This window comes from Rana temporaria, chromosome 12 (assembly GCF_905171775.1).
Source record: "Rana temporaria chromosome 12, aRanTem1.1, whole genome shotgun sequence".
Lineage (NCBI taxonomy): Eukaryota > Metazoa > Chordata > Amphibia > Anura > Ranidae > Rana > Rana temporaria.
This window is the reverse complement of record NC_053500.1, coordinates 37868663-37876933: the sequence shown is the minus strand read 5'-3', so window position 1 is coordinate 37876933 and position 8271 is coordinate 37868663.

Below are 8271 nucleotides of genomic sequence, written 5' to 3'. Positions count from 1 at the left end.
GCCTGCCTATTTACGCTACGCCGCCGCAACTTTCTTTTGAGAATACGGCACTTGCCTGTAAAAGTTGCGGAGGCGTAACGTAAAAAGGATACGTTACGCCCGCACAAACATACGCCATTCTACGTGAATCTAACCGTGTAAGATTTGTTCACAAAGCAAATTAAAAGAGTCATTGTAAATGATAAACCATGTGGCCTTATACAACCTTGTATGCTTGGCAGGTATTATGTTTACTCAGTCATGCCCTTTAAAGCCTGTATAAATCAATAATTGCAAAGCTATTTGCTTAGAAAAACAATAGATTGACTAGAATCCACGGGCTTAACCACTTCAATACACCTTTTAAATGACAATTGCGTGTTCATGCTACACTGTACCAAAACAACATTTTTATCATTTTGTTCCCACAAATAGGGATTTATTTTGGTGGTATTTGATCACCTCTGCAGTTTTTATTTTTTGCTAAACAAGTAAAAAACGCCTGAAAATTTTGAAAAAAATAAGTTTTTTATTTGTTATAAAATGTTGTAAATAAGTGTAGCACCCTCTATCTTAGGTAGGCGCTGGACATATTTGTAATCCATGGGCGCGATCGCCCGCCATGGTTGCCATGGGTAATTGCACGTTTTACAGTCAATGAGTTGCAGGTTATTTAAACGTGTCCGCCCCAGGACTGATTGGAGTAAGGTTGGGTTCACACTACTACACTACTTTCATCCTACTTTGCTCTGCTACATTGGTCCTACATTTATCCTACATTGGTCCTACATCCATCCTACTTTCATGAACAGGATACTACTTTGGTCCGACTTCAATGATATTCAATGGGCCTGAAGTAGGATCAATGTAGGACCAAAAGTAGTACAGGGAGCATTTTCAAAGTCGGACGGACTTGTGTAGGATGCTACAAGACGCTCTCATAGGGAAACATTGAACACAGAGCAAAGTAGGATGAAAGTAGTGTAGTAGTGTGAACCCAGCCTCACTGGGTAACTTGTAAAAGCTGTTCTGCAGGCAAAAACAGTCTTTTCCCATAGTTGAATCCTATAGGTAACGGAACAAGCAAAGTCTCCCCCTTTTCTGCGTTGCTAGGGGTGATGGCCAGCAGGTTAAGCGTGAAGGTGGATCTCGGTGGGACCTCCAAATGTAGCGATGGCCCTGATGGGGTTGCTACGTTTTACAGCATCCACACATTTCACCCTGCTGCCAGACATCCATTAGACACACTTCTCAGTCAATGAACAGTCTCTTGCATGTTTTTTTTTTAATTAGGGGATTTTTTTTAACAAGATGGCTGACCCTAAACTTGACAGACTTTTACCTCAGAACACTTCTTCCAGCACACTTCCTCCAGCACACTACTTCACTGTCCAACTTTAGTAATCCTGTCACGCCATCAGCACATGACTAGGCCTCACTCTAAATAAGTCCCAGTGTCTTTATTTGATAGCCCTTTGTAGGCCAGGGCCTGCAGTACCCCTTTGTGGCAACAACCGATTTACTTGAGAAGAATAAATAGTGATATCCATATTTTAAAGCGGAGTTCCGGCCACAATTTCACTTTTTAAATATAAATACCCCTGTAATACACAAGCTTAATGTATTCTAGTAAAGTTAGTCTGTAAACTAAGGTCTGTTTTGTTAGGTTTTTACAGCATTTAGACACTTTATAAAATAGAAATTGACTGGGGCCATCTTAAGTGTGGGCATCATGAAGCCAGACTGTATGACTTCCTGGATTTCAGCCTTGCAGATCTCGCACATGCTCAGTGCTGCACAAGCAGTGTAATAGGTTTCAGATCAGGTTTCAGCACCTGTACTGTCCAAGTCACATGATTCTTCGAGACTGGGGAGTGCACAGACTCCTGGAAAGTTACACCCACTACATTCCCAGGAGTCTGTGCGGTGTAGGTTAGGAAGCTTTAAGCACCTAGGTGCAGGAAGAGGGAAGATTAACGATTCAGCCTAGCAACAACACTTTGAAGGCATCTAAAAAAAAAAAAAAATGTTTTCTTAAAGGACTAATGACATTTTTTTAAAACTACTGATGTAATGTTATATTTATGGGTGGAACTCCACTTTAAGTTGCAGACACTTTTCCATGGTTGTTATGAGGATCACAGTAATGGAGCAGTAATCTTGGTAAATTAAAACTAAATCATGTAGTCATTGACCTAGAATAAGGTGACCAGATTTTTTAAATGAAATCCGGGGACATATTTTTTCTTTACTAGTAATGGCAACAATCAGCGACTCTCTGCCCGTCTCACAGCCTCTCAAATCCTCCTTTTCGGGCCCCCGGCTACTACTGGATGGGGAGCGGAGGAAGATCACTCCGCCAGGGAAGGCAAGGAGATAGGCAGGTGGCTGGCCAGGATTTGAGCCAAGGCAGAAGAACATGCGAGCGAAGCTGAATGGGCATGCGCCCGAAACTGAAGAAATATTCCCTCCGACCAGCACATGATCATCAGAAAGGGGCACAGATAATGGGAAAAATACACCCCCCTATGCTAGTAGGCACGGCGGAGCTGGGGGGGGGGGGGTGTAATTCAAATTTTTTTATTTTAATTCTGCAGTGACTGTCTTTGAATTTGCCCCTGCCCCCTATTAAATCCAATCTGGGGACAAAACCAGGGACAGACTTGGTCCGGGGACAGTGTCCTCAATCACGGGACTGTCCCCTGAAACTGGGGATGTCTGGTCACACTAACCTAGAAGCACAGCAATTAACAAACACCTTATGCTATATATGCATTGGTACTGGATGCCATCCGGCCTTTGGGAAGCATTCCACTTGGTCCTCCAATGCTTTGAAGGTAAAAAGGTCTTCCAGAGGGAGTGTTGAGTTGTGAATGGTGTTGCGGTGCAACGGCTAAAGTCTGTAAGATTTTATCACAAAGCAAATTTAAAGCGTCATTGGAAATGCTAAACCATGTGAACTTATATAACCTTGTATGCTTGCCAGGTAAAGGCCCAGATTCACGAAGCAGATACGACGGTGTATCTCAGATACACCATCGTATCTCGGATTTTTTCAGGTCCTATCTATGCGCCTGATTCATAGAATCAGATACGCATAGATAGGGCTGAGATCCGACAGTGTCACACTGTGTTACACTGTCGGATCTTTTTTTTGAATTAAAAATGGCGCCGGGGGCGTTCCCGCTGATTTACACTGAATAATATGTAAATCAGCGAGATACGCGAAATTCACGACCGTACGCGGACCCGACGCGGTGTTCTTACGTCGTTTCCGTAGCGCGGTACCCGTCGTATACTTACCCCTGCTAAAAGCAGGGGTAAGTATTGTTAAGTATGGCCGTCGTTCCCGCGTCGATTTTGAAATTTCCTACGTCGTTTGCGTACGCCGATTCACGAACACGCGCGTCGCAAGTCTAGATCACGTCGCAACCACTGACGTCCTATTGACGTCAGTGGGAGCAATGCACGCCGGGAAATTCCCCGGACGACGCATGCGTATTTAAATCGGCGCGGGAGCGCGCCTGATTTAAATATGACACTCCCCTAGCCGCGGAATTTGAATTCCGCTGGGGGATTTAGGATCCGCCGTCGCAAGTTTGGAGGTAAGTGGTTTGTGAATTAGCCACTTGCCTCCTAAACTTGCGGGAGCGGATCTTAATTCACGTAGATCGAGCGGATCTATAGATCCGCTGAGCTACGTGAATCTGGCCCAATATGTGTACTGGGCCATGCCTTTTAACGGCTGACTAAAAAAATACTTGCAAAGCTCAGACAAACAATACTTTGTCTAGAATCTACTGGCTTAAGTGGGTTGTTAAGGTTTCGTTTTTTATTTTCTAAATAGGTTCCTTTAAGCTAGTGCATTGTTGGTTCACTAACCTTTTCCTTCGATTTCCCTTCTAAATGTTTTTTTTGTTTTGTTTTCTTTGTCTGAATTTCTCACTTCCTGTTCCTCCTCAGTAAGCTGTTCTGGCTGACTAACCCCCAGCTAGAACGGCTCGGATGATGGGTGCAAGCTTACTGGGGAGAAACAGAACATTTAGAAGGGAAATCAATGGAAATGGTAAGTGAACCAACATTGCATTAGCTTAAAGGAACCTATTTAGAAAATAAAAAACGAACCTTTACAACCCCTTTAACCACTTAAGACCCGGACCAATATGCAGGTTAAGGACCTTGGGCCAGATCCACAAAAGGGATACGACGGCGTATCTACTGATACACCGTCGTATCCCTGTTTCTATCTTTGGAACTGATCCACAGAATCAGTTTCCAAAAGATAGGGAGAAGATCCGACATGTGTAAGGGACTTACACTGTCGGATCTTAGGATGCAGTATCGCATCCCCTGCTGGGGGCATTTCGAGTCGAAATGCCGCTTCGGGTATGCAAATTAGCACTTACGGAGATCCACAAAGCTTTTCAGCTTTGTTTTTTCTCCGTAAGTATTAGTTTGCAATCGTAAAATTAGGGCTGCTTTTACAAGGCCTTAACTGTTTAGGCCTTGTAAAAGTAGACCCTTCTATCCCGCGTCGCCGTCTTTTTTTTTTTCCAATTTTTTTTTTTCCCGCCGCAACTCGTATTTTTTTTTTTACGCCCGTCGCGATTCTCAAAACCCGGCGCAACATAAAACCGCGCTAAGCACGTCGGGAAAATGACGTTGTGAGCATGCGCAGTACGGCCAGCGCGGGAGCGCGCCTAATTTAAATGGGACTCGCCCCATTTGAATAGGAACGCCTTGCGCCGGCCGGATTTAATTTACCCAGCCGAAAATTTCTAGGTAAGTGCTTTGTGGATCGGGCACTTAGGTAGAAATTTTCCGGCCGTGTAACTTAAATTGAAAAAGTTACGTTGCGCCGGGTTTTTATGGATCTGGCCCTTTGTCCCTTTTTGCGATTCAACACTGCGTCGCTTTAACTGACAATTGCGCGGTCGTGCGACGTGGCTCCCGAACAAAATTGGCGTCCTTTTTTTCCCACAAATAGAGCTTTCTTTTGGTGGTATTTGATCACCTCTGCGGTTTTTATTTTTTGTGCTATAAACAAAAATAGAGCGACAAATTTGGAAAAAAAACAACATTTTTTACTTTTTGCTATAATAAATATCCCTAAAAAATATATACATTTTTTTTTTCCTCAGTTTAGGCCGATACATATTCTTCTACTTTTTTTGGTAAAAAAAATCGTAATAAGCGTTTAACGATTGGTTTACGCAAAATTTATAGTGTTTACAAAATAGGGGATAGTTTTATGGCATTTTTATTAATAATTTTTTTTTTTGTTACTACTAATGGCGGCGATCAGCGATTTTTTTTTTTCCGTGACTGCGACATTATGGCGGACACATCGGACAATTTTGACACATTTTTGGGACCATTGTCATTTTCACAGCAAAAAGTGGTATAAAAATGCATTGATCACTGTGAAAATGACAATTGCAGTTTATGAGTTAACCAATAGGGGGCGCTGTAGGGGTTAAGTGTGACCTCATATGTGTTTCTAACTGTAGGGTGGCGGGGCTGGACGTGTGACATCATTGATCTTCTTTCCCTATATCAGGGAACAAACGATCAATGACACTGCCACTGAGAAGAACGGGGAAGGTGTGTTTACACACACCTCTCCCCGTTCTTCAGCTCCGGGGACCGATCGCGGGACACCGGCGGAAATCAGGTCCGCGGGTCCCGCGGTCGCGGAGCATCGGGCCGGGTCGCGTGCGCGTTACGGCCGACACGCGCACGACCCATGGCTGGGCTCTTAAAGGCGATGTATATTGGCGTTAGGGCGGTCCTTAAAGCGGGGGTTCACCCAAAAAAAATTTTTTTAACATTACATTCAGGCGAGTTATGATAATGACATTACGCTGTTTTTTTTTAAAATCCTTGCCATACATACCGTTATATATATATATATATATATATATATATATATATATATATATATATATATATATATATATATATATATATATATATATATAAATGTTCACCGCGGCTCCTGGGTATAATCTGCGGGACTGGGCATTCCTAATTGATTGACAGGCTTCCGACCGGCGCATACAGCGCGTCACGAGAAGCCGAACGTCGGTGCGCAGGCACCGTATAGAGCCGACTCGCAGTCTGGCTTCTTTCGGCAACTCGTGACGCGCTGTATGTGAGCTGGAGCTCAAAAACGCTGCGGTAGCGTTTGAGCGGTTTTGGGCATTTTCACGCGTTTTTGAGCGTTTTTTAATGTCTGGCGTTTTTACAGCTCTACTCTGGAGCTTCAGAACGCCCTGGTCCTGCGTTTTTTTTACAGCTCAAAAACCCCTATGCCATTTGCAGCTCAAAAACGCCTATGTGGGCATGATGCCATAGAATAATATGGACAGGCGTTTTTAAGCTGTAAAAAACGCTCAGAAAAGTGGCTGTAAAAATGTCAGTGGAAATGAAGCCTTATAGGAATAAGTCTCTGCCACAGACCCTCCTTGGTGAACTTGAACTTGGGAGAAAGTCTCTGCCACAGACCCCTCTCAATGAGCCTCAGAATATACCTCTGCCACAGGTCCCCTCTGGGTAGAATTCTTGGAGATATGCCTCCTTCATTGAGTTACGTCTGGATCTCCTTCAACTTGTCGCCCAGGTACTGATTGGCAAGTGATCAGTCCCACAGTGTCCGGCTACCTGTGATCCCCAGTGGTTTCGTCCAAGCCCTATTGAACCACCAGCCTCTCAATGGCGCTCCTCAGACCGACTCCCCACCGAACAGCACACAGCTTGGGATCTTCAAAAGGGGGAACCCAGCCGCTCACTGGATCCCCATCGCTGGTTTAGATGCTCCGGGCCAACATGGTCCCGGAACCAGGAACACCGCGTGGCACGCACGCCCCGGCCAGGTAGGCCATAGCACCGGGGCGCCATGATGTGGCCACCCTAAAGGTGGGTGCCACACTGGACGAAGAAGAACCCAGAACAATGGCGTCTGTCCCATAAATACCCCTCCCCAGCATGCACAGCAAGGACAAACCCTCGTCATTGGCTGCTGGGAAGAGCACCCAAACCTTGACTCCACTGCTGCCACCTGCAGTACCGGAGCTGGAAGAACACCCTGATACAGCAGAATGGGCTCACAGCACAGCCAAGCTGGGACAGAGACTGTAATTTGCCACTAACAATCAGGATCAGAGTCTTACTATATTCTGATCTATACTTAAATTTAACTAGCACCAGTACTATAAAGTACATGGGCGCTACAGATATATAATATACCCACACAAATATAGATAAAATGTGTGCAGCTGCAACTAGCAACAAAAATCAAAAACAATATTTCTCTATTTACATGAAGGTTAGGGTAATATAACCCAGCCAGCACAGAGTTCCTCCTTACATCAGAGTCTGCAGGATTCCCCCTTACAGTGCAAGGGAACCTTTGATGTAAAGGGGAATGCAGCAGACTTTCTTGTAAAGGGGAACTCTGATGTAAGGGGGGCTCTGGTGACCAGAGATCACCTTATATCAGAGTGCACAGCATTCCTCTTTACATCAGAGAAAAAAAATCCGTGCTTAGGAAGTAAGAAAAAGCTGCAGCCCCCCCTGAAAGAAGATCCCAGAGGGAGACTCTATATGATATGAGTGAAAAGTTATGGGGGTAGTGGCGCTTCCTTTTCCTGAAGAATGACCTACAACAGGACCCTATGAGGAATCTGAGATATCTGTGTGTATGACTGTGTGTCCCTAGCGCGTCGAGATCCTACGGGGTAAAATGACCGCACCAGCCAAGCAGACACTGGCTGGAAAAGCGCCCAGAGGCGATTCAGTTCGCATGTGTAGCGCTATACAAGTCATTCATTTATTCATTCATGAGTGGTAAGACTCGGGCCCCTAGAAGATATCTGAATGATGTAATACAATAGTGGGTCCCCACTCACCAGCTTGTGGGGACCCTTGTGAGGGAGCACCTAAAGTCACTTCAAGATTACTGTTGTAATAGAGCACCAATCACTGCAGAACTATATAAAGACCTGTTTTTCCTTCTATCTATGAAAGTAGATATCTACAATTGGACAATAATTGGAATTAATTAATTTCTGCGGGACATTACATTATTATTGGATACACATTTGTGGTGTGGACATAGCACCTAATATTTGTATGTGTATATATATATTTTTTTTCACGTTAGGTTATGCACCTTATTGTTGGGCATTTGGAACAATTTTTTATAGTATCTAGCACTTATATGTTTATACATTGGCACATTTATAATTATTGTGTTATCACAGGTTAACACTTTTGCTACATAAGGTTTAT